The 13,288-nt window shown below is 35.5% G+C and overlaps 1 pseudogene; it reads right to left on the bottom strand.

Moving 5' to 3' along the window:
- Positions 1 to 12,186: 12,186 nt before the first annotated feature.
- LOC144244323 (nucleophosmin-like) lies at positions 12,187 to 13,243 on the bottom strand (annotated as a pseudogene).
- Positions 13,244 to 13,288: the final 45 nt, after the last annotated feature.

Below are 13,288 nucleotides of genomic sequence, written 5' to 3'. Positions count from 1 at the left end.
ATGAATATAAGCTTTAATGTTTTTCACATATCATACATAAAAATACACAAAAATAGAGGGATATAAGCAAGGTGGCCAAACAAGATGTCCCCCTCTTGCATACCCTATGAGCAATAGTAATGTAGCAATCACCCACAGATGAAAATGCCTTCCTGTGGTTTAGGGAGCCAGGTAGAGGAGATTGTGGAACCCAGTGCAAGTCAAGACTGAAGAGAACCATTTTTGAGAAGGCAGGTTTGCCCCCAGGTGGCTGACATGCCAAGTAAATTCCCAGCTACATCCTCAGAAACAGTTCTATATCCCTAAGGACTTGGGTACAGCCTCATTTGTCTTGGACCTACCACTAGCACCACATGCCAAGGGACCCAGGAGGAGTTACTTCACCCATGTGTGTGCTGGGTAAAAGACACTCAAGATTTGGTCATAGCTTTAGACCCTGAATCAGTCCATGAATGAGTTTTAGCTCCTATTGGCCACAGTCTTGGAGCCCCTGGAGGTAAAGCTGCTAAATTCAGTCAGATCATAGACTCTGGAAGGACCAGAGTCTGGGCTCCAGACTATCTCAGCCACAGTCTGTGAAGAGTCCTGTTAGTACAGAAACCTGTGTCACTGAAGATCCTGAAAGGGTTCTTTACTTGGTCCTAGCCCCCTCATGACCAAAGTCTGACAGGAGACCTGCCAACCCAGGAACCCAGAGGAAACAATCCCATCTGCAATCCCAGAGATCCTGAAGGGCCTAGAGTCAACTCAAGCCCCTCCCAGGGATCATTTATCACAATCACTTAACAATAATAAACACCTACATTTAGAAAAAAGGAAGATCTGAAATAAATAACCTTAGATTTATATGTTAAGATATAGGAAAAAATATGTCTCAAGGTTGCAGAAGGAAAGATATAGGAAAAAATATAAGTCCTAAGGTTGCAGAAGGAAGGATATAATAGAGATTAGAGAAGAAATAAATGAAGACACTAAAGAGACAACAGAAAAAAATCAATAAAACAAAGAGTTGGGTTCTTTTCGTTTTTTTCTTTTGTTTTGTTTTGTTTTTGAAGAAATAAACAAAATTGACTAACCATTGGCTAGACCAATGAAGAAAAGAAAGGAGAGGACTCAATAGATAAAATTAGAAATGAAAGAGGAGATATCACAGCTGACATGGCAGAAATACAAAGAATTACAAGATGTTACCATGAATAATTATGATCAACAAGCCTAAAAGAAATGGATAAATTCCTAGACACATACAACCTTCAAGACTGAATCTTAAGGAAGTATAAAATATGAACAGATCAATAACAACTAAGGAGAATGAAGCAGTTTTCAAAAACATCCCAACAAGAAAACCCCAAGAACAGATGGTTTCATGGTGAATTCTACCAAACAGTTAAAATCACGCCAATCCTCCTTAAATTCTTCCAAAATATTGAAGAGGATGAAACACTTCTAACTTCATTTTACAAGGCCAACATTACCCTAATATCAAAGCCATTTAAGAATCTACAAACCAAGAAACCTACAGGCCAATATCCCTGATGAATATAAATGCAAAAATTCTTAACAAATACTAGTGACCTGAATTCAATAGCACAATACAAAGATTATACATCATAATCAAGTGGGATTTATTATTGGGATTCAAAAACGGTTCAACAAACACTAATCAATAAACATGACATTAATAGAATGAGGGTTAAAAATAATACCATTCTCTCAAGAGATGCAGAAAAAAATTTTTGACAAAATTTAAAATCCTTTCATGACAAAAACTCTCAACAAACTGGGTAGAGAAGGAACATACTTCAGTGTAATAAAACCCACAACTAACAATGTACTCAAGAGTGACAAGTTGAGGGGCGCCTGGGTGGCTTAGTCGGTTAAGCGTCCGACTTTCGCTTAGGTCATGATCTCGCGGTTCGTGGGTTCGAGCCCCGCATCGGGCTCTGTGCTGACTGCCGGCTCAGAGCCTGGAGCCTATTTCAGTCTGTGACTCCCTCTCTCTCTGACCCTCCCCTGCTCACGCTGTCTCTCTCTCTCTCCTAGAAATAAATAAAAAATATTTTAAAAAAAAAAAAAGAGTGACAAGTTGAAAATTTTCCTCTAAAATCAGGAACAAATCATGGGTGCCCACTTTTATCTCTCCCATTCAACATAGTATTGGAAGTCCTAGCCAGAGCAACTGGACAATAACAAGAAATAATAGGCATTCAAATAGGAAAAGAGTAAAACTGTCTCTGATTGCATATGATGTGATCTTACCCAAAGATAATACTAAGGACTCCACTGTAAAACTATTACAACAATAAATGAAGTCAGTAAATTTGCAGGATTATAAAATCTCAGTTTCATTACTATACACTAACAACAAACTATCTGAAAGAGAGAGAGAAAAATACAGTGGTATTAAAACCATAAAATACTTATTAGGAATGAATTTAATGAAGGAGGTGAAATATCTTTACAATGAATCTATAAGACAATGATGAAAAAATTAAAGACATAGATAAGGAGAGGAATCCCATGTCCATGGATCAGAAGATTTAAAATTTTTAAATTTTACATACTACCCAAAGTAATTTATAAATTCAGTGCAATCCCTATTAAAATCCCAATGTCATTTTTCACCTAAAATAATCCTAAAATTTGTATGGAGCTACAAAAGATCCTGAATAGTCAAAATAATCTAGAGAAAGAAGAACAAAGCTGGGAACAGTACGATTCTTGATTTCAAACTATATTATAAAACTATACTAATCCAACCAGCACAGTACAGTATTGGCATAGAAAAGGACACATAGACCAACAGAACAGAATTCAAGAGTCCATAAATATACCCACACACATATGGTCACTAATATTTAACAAGAAAACCAAGAATACTTAATCGGGGAAAGGATATTTTCTTTTTTTTAATTTTTTAAATTTATTTTTACAAAGTACGTTTTATTTATTTATTTTTTACAAATAGTCTACGGTCAGGTTGGTTTCCATATAACACCCAGTGCTCATAGGGAAAGGATATTTTCAATAAATGATGTTGGGAAACTGGATATCCCCATACTAAGGAACAAAATTGGACTCCTATCTCATACCAGGCACAAAAATTAACATGAGATAGATTAAGGATTTAAATTTAAAACTAGAAGAAAACATAGAGAAAAATCTCCTTGATAATTGTTTGGATATGGCACCAAAAGCACAGACAACAAAAGCAAAAGTAAACAAATGGGACTACATAAAACCAAGAAGCTTCTACACAAGAAAATAAACAATCAACAAAATGAAGAGTAACCTGTGAAGTAAAAGAAACTATTTGCAAACTGTGTGTCAGGTAAAAGGTTAATACTGAAAACATGTAAAAAACTCATAGAACTCAATTGCAAAAAGATTGCATCAGTGGATGAGCTGAATTAAGAAATATGAAGTATAAACAGATGTAAAGAGATAAATATAATGGAATATTAATCAGCTATAAAAAAGAAGGAAATCAAACCATTTGAAAAAACTGTGAGATGGACCATGAGACTAGAATATTAAGCAAAATAAGTGAGACAGACAAAAACAAAGAGCAGAACTCATAGGAAACAGAAAATAAAACTCTGGTTGCCAGGGGCTAGCAGGTGAATAAATGGGAAGATATTGGTCAAAAGGGATGAAATTCCAATAATAAGATGAATAAACTCTGGGGATCTAATGTACAACATGATGACTATAGTTCACAATTACTGTATTATATACTTAGAAGTTACTAAGAGAATAGATCTTAAATTGTTGTCACTATGAAAAATATAATTATATAAGATGATGGATATATTCACTGACCTTATTGTAGTAATCATTTTTACAAGGTATATGTGTATCAAATCATCACCTGTATAGTTTAAAGTTACACAATGGAAGTGTCAATTACACTTTAATATAACTGGTAAAATATACACAAAAATAATTGTCCACAAGTAAATTGATGATCAAACCTTCTAAAATGCATACACATGCACACACACCAAAAATCCTCAAAGTGAGAATTAAAGGAAATTATAGAAAAAATACATGTTTACCTTTAAGAATAAACAAAGATTTAAAATTCAGAAGCAATATCCGTATTAGAAAATGTAAATAAATGTGACGGATAAAACAATACAGCTAAAACTTAAGTGAAAGAGAGTTGAATGTATTTTCAGTATCTATAACAGATTTAAAAAAGTAAAATTCTTATGAACAAAATTGTTCAATTTCAAAAAGGAAAGAACATAAATGGATTACAGAGTATGAATAAAAATCATCAATAAAATATGCAAAGATATTCAACTTTTCCAGTAACACAAATATGAAAAACTTCTACAAAAGACATCTTTCCTTTGTGTGTTGTATCTATCAGAATGTCAAATATACAAGTTTATGAAAACAAATTTTGGCAAATAAGAATTTATAAAAATAGTCAATTCTCATATTGTGATGGTAAAAATATAAATTAATATAGGCAATGTGGAAGACAATTTGGTAGTGTCTGCAAATTTCAAATTCTGTACACCCAGTGTCACTGAAATTATACATTTACATATCTACCCTAGAAAACCATGAGACATGTCCAGAACTAGAAGTAAAAATGTTTACTTTGTTATGAAAATAAGCAGCAAAATAAGCAAGTTAATAAATAATAAAGAAAAATAACCCAAATGTCTGCTAATGGAAGAACAGCTAAATAGGCTAAGCTAATGAATAAATAAATATTACAGTGTTTAATATGTAGCTGTTGAAATCATTAGATTTATATGTACACCAGTATTCCAACTCTCCAAGATCTACTGTTTAGTGCAAAGAACAAGCTGCTGAAAATTCTTGCATAAAAATTCAATTCACGTAAGAATTAAAAAAATAAAGGTGCCTGGGTGGCTCAGTTGGTTAAGCGTCCAACTTCAGCACAGGTCATGATCTCACAGTTCATGGGTTTGAGCCCCACATCAAGCCCTGTGGGCTCTGTGCTGACGCTGGGAGCCTGGAGCCTGCTTCAGATTCTGTATGTGTGTCTCTCTCTCCCCCTTCCTTGCTTGCCCTCTGTCTCTGTCTTTCAAAAAAAATAAACATTACAAAAATTTTTAAAAATACGATAAAAATAAAAACATATCATACTATATAATTTCTGTAAGTGTATAGGTATTTGAAAGGATCCATACTAACTGATAATAATTAATACTTAAGAGAATAGCTTAAAGGGAGTGACCAAACAGGTTATCAGTCTTAATTGTAGTGTTTGACTTTTTTTTTGCCAAGAGAATGTATCTATTAGTACTAGATAAATTAATTTCAAATTTGAGTATTAACTTCATGATAGGCACTTAAGTACTGAATAAATGGACAGAAGGAAGGAAAATGTTAGGCACAGAAAGAGGGATAAAGAAAGGAAGGAAGAAAGGATGTAAGTACACAGTAAATAGAGGCCAGAACAAAGGATTTGGGTCTCATGCAATAGATGAAGACATATCAAAGGTTTTTGTTTTGTTTTGTTTTTATTTTCTCATATATGGGGAACTAGATGATCAACGTGGTGCTGTGGGAGACCAGCTGTGTGCAAGATGGGGAAGCATAGGTAGAAGGTGGAAAGAGACAGCAGTTCAGTTCTGAAAATGCAGGGATGCGTGATGATAGAAATGTAAGCAAGCTCAAATGCTTATGAAGAATATCAAGTAGAGAGGGAGTAACTGATTCCAAGAAAGGAGATACATAATAGTGCAGGGCTCTGAGGAGTCTGGAGGAAATGAGATCCTGAGAAGAGTGAAGGTATTATCCTCACACAGAAGAGAGGGTGCCTCCTCCCTCATAGCAAGTGAAAAGAATGAAAAGAAGGAGACAGAGATGCAAGGCACTGATGACAGTTCAGTGGCAGGAACACAGAGCGGGACGTGTGCAGCCACATGGTCTTCGCCAGCAGGGCTTTGCAGGTGAAGTGCAGGCAGGAGATAACAAGACCCTGGACTAATCTTGGGAATTTGCCACGTGGGCGCAAATACAGTCATATTTCAAAGAACCCCATTTGGGACAGGAGTAAAATAAAGAGCCCCGAAGCCTAAAATGCATATGGGAATGAAGTAAAGAGGGAGAGCAAAGGTTGGGGTTAAAGAAGTTTTTCTCTCCTATGCTTTGTTGTTGTTTTTTAAAGCAGTTATTTAATGTGAATGTTCTACATTTTGGGGATTCTTCTAAGGCTGAGGAGACTGTGACAGAAAAGGCAGAAAAAAATTCTTAGACTCATGGACCTCATGATGTAGTGGGAGACACAGAGATAAATGTGTAAACTAAATATGTAAACAAGAGAAAAACATGTTTTCATAGGACTATAACTATGTAGGAAACAAAAACTACTTGCTGGAAAGAGTGGTTAGTGAGTATTTTAACAGAACCCTCTGAGAAGAACTCATTTGAGCTAAAATCTAAATAATGCAAAAGAGGCAGCCAAGCAAAGATCTGAGAGAAATTTCAGGCAGAAAGAAAAAAAAATAGTACAAAAGCCTGAGGCTGGACTAAGCTTAGTCTTTTCAAAGGCAGGAGATAGAAAGATCCATGTAACTGGAGTACAGTGATTAAAGGGGAGTGATAAGAAATAGGATCTAAGAGGTCAGTAGAGAACAGATTGTACAGGGCTCTCGAAGAGTATATATATTATCCTATTTGCAACAGGAAGCCAATGGAGGGATATAAGAAGGTTGTGATAGCATCTGATTTAGTCTCTAAGAAAAGCAGAGGAGCGAAAGTCAAGCTGGTGTCCAAATAGTAGACTACTGCAGAGGTCCAGGTATAATAAAATGGCGGCCAGAATGACTATGATAGTGGTAAAAGTAGTGAGAGGTGTTTGGATGCAGGGTAAGTTTTTGGAAACATGACCAATAGGACTTGCTTATGCATCTGATATGAAGAAATAAGGCAAATAATTGAAGAAAAGATGTAATTCAGTAGAGAAGTGAAAGGACAGGAAGTTAAATAGAATGCCTAAATATAAAATAATAGAACTGTCTATCTGTTACACGAGACAGACAATTTCAATGTGCAGTCATTGATGAGAGTGATTAGTCTGAAATAAAGGTCATTGTTTAAGAGGTCAAATGGAAAGAGTGGGTTCTGTGATGAAGTAACACATGGAGTGGTAGTGGGGCTTGGCATGAATGTAGGTAATAATTGAGAAGCTAAAATATTTAATTAAATGAGGAGAGAGGTAGAAGAGTGGTAGTTACCAGATGATAAAAAACTCAGATAAACAGAACTTCTTATATAGAGTTGAAAATTAATGAGTTATGTGTAGGAATGGGGAATGGGTTTTATACAAATCCTTGCACAAGGTACACAGGGTTGGGAAATTGCAAGTCTTAGTATGAGAAAGTATAGAGAAAGTGAATCAGGACAGAGAGAAATCACATTGTCAGTGAAGTGGTTGAGAATACAACACTGGTTTTCATGGACTCTCTGAGTGGCAAGCAGTAATGAAATTCAGAGTGAGAAAAACAGGATGTGAATTTGGTAGAGAACATTAGAGCATGTGGGTAGGTGAACACACCAATGGGTGGATGGTCCTAGAGATTTGTATCCTGCAGTGTGACAGAGGATAACAGAGCTGTTAAGAACACTTGACTTTATTTGGCTATGATTTTTCAAAGAGAATGTGAAGTCAGCTGTTAAGCAGATGAAAGTGCTTTTGCAAGAATGAAAAACATCGCGAAAGTTACCCAAGGGATTGGTTTTTCCAAAACCATCCAAAAACCTAGGGGCATCCATTGAGAGCCTGGAACTTAGCAGCAGAGAGCAATAACTGGGTGGGAAGGTTGCACTTGAGAGATGAATTCTGAGGCACAATGAACAATACAGCACAGTCACAGCTGGCAGAAGAGGGACATTTATAATATAAATAGGGAAACAATGTAAGGACAGTGAAAAAGGACGTTTTGGAGGACAGCAAATTTGTCATCGTGGAGAGGGGAGACTCTAAGCATGGAAGACCAACATCACTCTACAGAAGACAGAAGTTGGTAAAGGAACACAGGAAAAATGGGATCTATGGACAAAGTGGTGGTGGGGAAAACAAGAGTTCAAAATCAGATGCTCAGCAGAATGTGCTGTCTCATCAAGGTGCTAATACTTTAGTATCATTAACTATTATCTTTACAGAAGGGTCATACACACCTTATCAAACTCCCAAATGGATAATACCTTGAGTGACCAATTCTACTTTTGTTCCAGGAAAAGATGGAAGATGCTTGATTTGGCTTCAGATCCACAGACTCCTTTATTCTGCTCAGTTAGAAAGAATGAGCCATGGTGGCATCCATGGCCAACACAAGGCAAAAGGAGAAGAAACTGAGACTACATTATACTGAAATCACTAATACTCCCAACTGCATGCAAATGACCTGGGATGGGGCTCAGGCCCTAGTAATTTTAAAATGTTGATAGTTCTAAAAATGCTAATGGAGAGCTAGGGTTGGAAATGACTGCTATATACTGAGAGAAATATTTCTAATTCTTTCTTATATAATCCTAACAGTACCATTAGGAAGACTTAGAAAAGACAAGACCAAGAAAGAAAATTACAAATATCTTCCACTTATGAATACCTATGCAAGATTCTAAGCAAAATATTAGCAAATCAGTTTTAGTAGCATATTAAAGTATCCGTGAAATGTAACCAATAGAGATACATTCCAAATTTGATTAGAAATATGATTACTACTCCCTAAAAATAGTAAAGGGAAAAGTATATGGAAAGTTGTAATAAATGCCTAATAAATTTTTAAAAATAATGTAAGAGAGTAGGAGCTGATGGATTATGTACCTTGACAAACACATATAAACACATCTTACCAGCTGATATGTATCCTATTTACATATCCTAAAAGCCTTGTCATCCAAGTCAAGTTTAAGATACAGTTATGTGTGGGCCACCTGGGCAGCTCAGTTGGTTAAATGTGCATGATCTCATGGTTCATGAGTTCAAGCCCCACACTAGGCTCTGTGCTGACAGCTCAGAGCTTGGAGTCTTCTTTGGATTCTGTGTGTGTGTCTCTCTCTCTGCCCCTTCTCTACTCATGCTCTGTCTCTCTCTCTCCCAAAAATAAATAGATGTTAAATTTTTTTTTAATTATATGAAATACCTTACCTTTATAAGCTTAGAAATAAATAAGCTTAGAAAATGAAATTTTTAAAAATCCCACTCACAATAGCAACAGCAAAAAAAATAAATCTTGAAAATGCCTTTACTAAAAATGTACAAGATTTATATGAATAAAGTTACAAGACTATCGAAGGAAGAAAAAAGTTTAAATAAATGGTGAAATACAGATGTTTCATTTTGTATCATGTTAGTTCTCTCTAAACCAATCAGTAAATTCAGTGTATGTTCAGTGAAAATTCCAATGAGTACACATCTGTGTGTTTGTCTCTGTGTTTGAATTTGCAATATATCAAAAAAAAATTTAACATTGATTTATTTGTTTTGAGAGAGACAGAGAGGGCTTGAGTTGGGGAGGGACAAGGCTAGGGGAGGAGAGAGAGAGAATCCAAAGCAGAGTCTTCAATGAAAGACTCTGCTATCCCTTGAATTCACAAACTGCAAGATTATGACCTGAACAGAAATCAAAAGAAGGAGGCTTAACTGACTGAGCCACCCAAACACTCCCTTAGTGTGTCAAATACTTAAAAATTCATCTAGAAAAATAAAATGTTATGTACAGCAAGGTAAATTATACATACACAAAGAGTAATGAAAAACAACTTGTCTTAAAAGATATTAAAACATATAATAAAACAACCAAAGTTATAACAAGATGTTGTACATCCAAGACTAGAATAACCACTGGAAACATTTTTTGAAACTTTAGATATACCCAGGGCACACTGATGATCAAAATATAGGAAAGCAAATATTTCAAATAGACAAGGGAAAGATGGATTATTCAGTAAGTGTTGTTGGGATAACTTCCAGTCATCAGGTAATAAGCCAGTGCTCCATCACTTCACCAAAATAAATTCCATACAGCTAAGATTTAAATATAAAAATATACATAAAGTATTGGAAAATATGAGGAAAGGTATGTGCATGATATAAATCTTAAAACAAAATATTGACAGATTCTACTACATAAAAATTTAAAATGGCATAGTAAAAGACAACACAAAAAAAGTTAAGGGAAAACAAAAATGTAAACATTATTTGGAAACACTGACAGAAAAATATATTTTAAAAAAAGATGCCTTACAACCAACAGAAAGATAAGCAAAAAACATGAACAGAAGATGTAGAGAAAAAATTAAGTAATAAATACATTTAAAAAGTTTTTTCATACATCAAACTTGAAGATATTCCAGAGATGATTTATAAAGTTTTTTTTTTAACATATAGAGAAAAGATCCTTTTTCTGCAGAAAGCATAAATTAGCCTAACCTGTCTGGAGAATGATTTAGTTATATTTAGCCAAATTTAAAGCACTTCCAACTCTAAGACTTTATCATATGTAAATAATTATCCATGTATGAAAACAATATGTGTGTGCCTACGTAACAGAGTGTATATGTATATACATAAATATATATATAAACACATATATACATGCACTTAAAAATGTTCATAGATGCATTGTTCATGAAAGCCAAAAGTGAGAGAGGACTGATTTAGGCTTCTTTGACTCACCCGTACTATGGGACATTATATATTAAAAAAATAAGAGATGAAACAGATCTCTCTGCATTCAATGGAAAGATACCCATGGCATATTTGTTAGTTTGAAATACATTCTGCAGAACAGGATGCATGGTGTGGTCTGATTTATGTTCTAATTAATATTTACATGCATTCTCCTTGATATAGAACTATTTTAAACTTCAGTATGGTTAGGATTTTTTTTTAAAGGACACATATTGCTTTTTAAAATGAGTTAGCTAGCCACAGAAATAGATTTAAAGGTGTTTCTTAGTCCCCAAAACGCAGTCTACATGGACTACCATTATCAAAAGATTACAATATACTAGCAGACATTACACATTTAAATATATATTGCATAGTTCAGAAGGCATCTGGAGGGGCTCAAATATCTTAAGTCAAATTAGTTTTTGTTGTGTTAAGTCACTGCCTATACTAGTGAATTGGATGATTGGACAAGGTAAAATGTGTATGTACATAGAGAAGAAAATATTGAGTAAAATTACGATAGCTTCGATAGTCCATTTTCTTTCTTTCTAACCTTCTTTATTTCTCTTTCCTTCTGTCTCCCTTTCAATATTTATTGCACACCTACTATAAAAGTCAAGCCATGTGAAATAACTGACCTGTTTTTGATGTATAACAAAATCCATTCCCTATGATTCAGTCTCATAAAGTTTAGGAAATCTCCATTATATTCCTGTATGGTGAACATTATTAGTCCATTTCTCTTTCTCCCTCTCTCACAGACATGCACACGCACATGCATATGTGTATGCAGACAAATACATACACACACACACACACACACACCATTGAGCAAGTTACTTAAACTTCAANCCATCAGTCCTCAGTTTGTTCTCTGCATTCAAGAGTCTCTCATGGTTTGCCTCTCTCCCTCTCCCCCACAATTTCCCCTCTTTTTCTCCCCCATGGTCGTTCCTTAAGTTCCTCCTAATCCTCTTATACGTGCAAACATATGATATTTGTCCTTCTCTGCCTGACTTATTTCGCTCAGGATAACACCCTCAAGGTCCATCCATGTTGCTACACGTGGTCAGATTTCATTCTTTCTCACTGCCATTCACATGTATATTTTCGTCTCCCCATTTCCATTTGTCTGACCACCACTGCTATTATAACATTCCACACATATTTCAAACCAAGCAAAGGTAAAGTTCTGTTTTTAAAAACTAAACAGACACTTTGGACAACACATTTTTGGCAATGGGATCTGGATAATAATTATCAGACATGGTAACGAAATTTGACACTCTTCATTATAAAAAGGACAGTCATATATCAACTGTTACAGAAGTGAAATAAGATGGAAAACTTTAACAACCTATTTAAAATATTTCCTTTAAGAGACTTCCTTCACTGCCAGTGACCTTGAATAGCCTCCCTGGTCAGGCATCCAGAAGCAACTTTCCACATAATTGATGAGCTTGGTTTCCAAGTTAGGAAGACAGCCACTTTTTTCCCATATTTTCTTGCATGTTTGTTTAAATGTCTTCTACAGTGCTAAGTTCTTTTGGTGTCTTGGGAATTTTTTGCTGTTTTTTTTGAAGATTCTTCACCTTTTCATCTTAGTGTTAATGATTTTGCATCTTTTTCATTCTGGTTTGATTTTTGTGCATTTTTGGCTTGAGTATTACACACAGTATTACATATACACTTATTTAATGAAGCTTCTCCTTTGCTTCCTCTTTATCAAAATCATCATCATCAATAATCTCCATCATCATCATCAACTTTATCAACTTCAAGTTTTACTTTTTTTCTGTGGAATCTTGGTACCATTTTCAGAAGCAGATCGCTTTCCAGACATACTTAAGGCTTTCACACGACTGCATCTTCCTCTGCAGCTACTAAGTGCTGTTCATTAATATACACAGACCCCAAACCACATGTAACCATAAGACCACGGGTGGTGTTATTTCAGAGCCCCAAGGGAAACCAGTGCCTGTACCAACATTTTCAAAGTTGCCAATGGTATGTAACTGGACTGCCTTCATAATTCATTGCCTCTGCTTCCACAATGTACAATTCATCCTCTGCACAAACACTTAAAAACTGGTTGTTTCTGGCCATGTGTAGCAACATGGATGGACCTTGAGGGTGTTATGCTGAGCGAAATAAGTCAGGCAGAGAAGGACAAATATCTTATGTTTGCACGTATAGGAGGATTAGGAGGAACTTAACTGAGGAACAAGGGGGAGAAGAAGGGCGGAAATGGTGGGGGAAAGGGAGAGAAGCAAACCATGAGAGACTCTAGAATGCTGAGAACAAACTGAGTACTCATGGGTGTGGGGGGGAGGAGGGGATGGGCATGGAGGAGGGCACTTGTGGGGATGAGCACTGGGTGTTACATGGAAACCAACTTGACAATAAACTATTTGTAAAAAAAAAAAAACTGGTTGTTTTTAAAGAAAACTTGTGTTCATTTTCATCATTTCCCACTTTACAGTCGGCTTTTAGTTCACAACACTTCTTGGGACTGGAAGTGCAAGATTGGGATGCCAGCAGTGGCGGCCCTCCTCCAGGGTGTAGATGTCTCATGGTACCCTCACGTGGTGGGCTTATATCTCAAAGAACATAATTTTC

The sequence above is a fragment of the Crocuta crocuta genome, unplaced genomic scaffold, assembly GCF_008692635.1.
Source record: "Crocuta crocuta isolate KB4526 unplaced genomic scaffold, BGI_CrCroc_1.0 scaffold18, whole genome shotgun sequence".
Taxonomy (NCBI): domain Eukaryota; kingdom Metazoa; phylum Chordata; class Mammalia; order Carnivora; family Hyaenidae; genus Crocuta; species Crocuta crocuta.
Note: the sequence above shows the minus strand (reverse complement) of the source record. Positions and strands in the feature narration are given on the sequence as shown.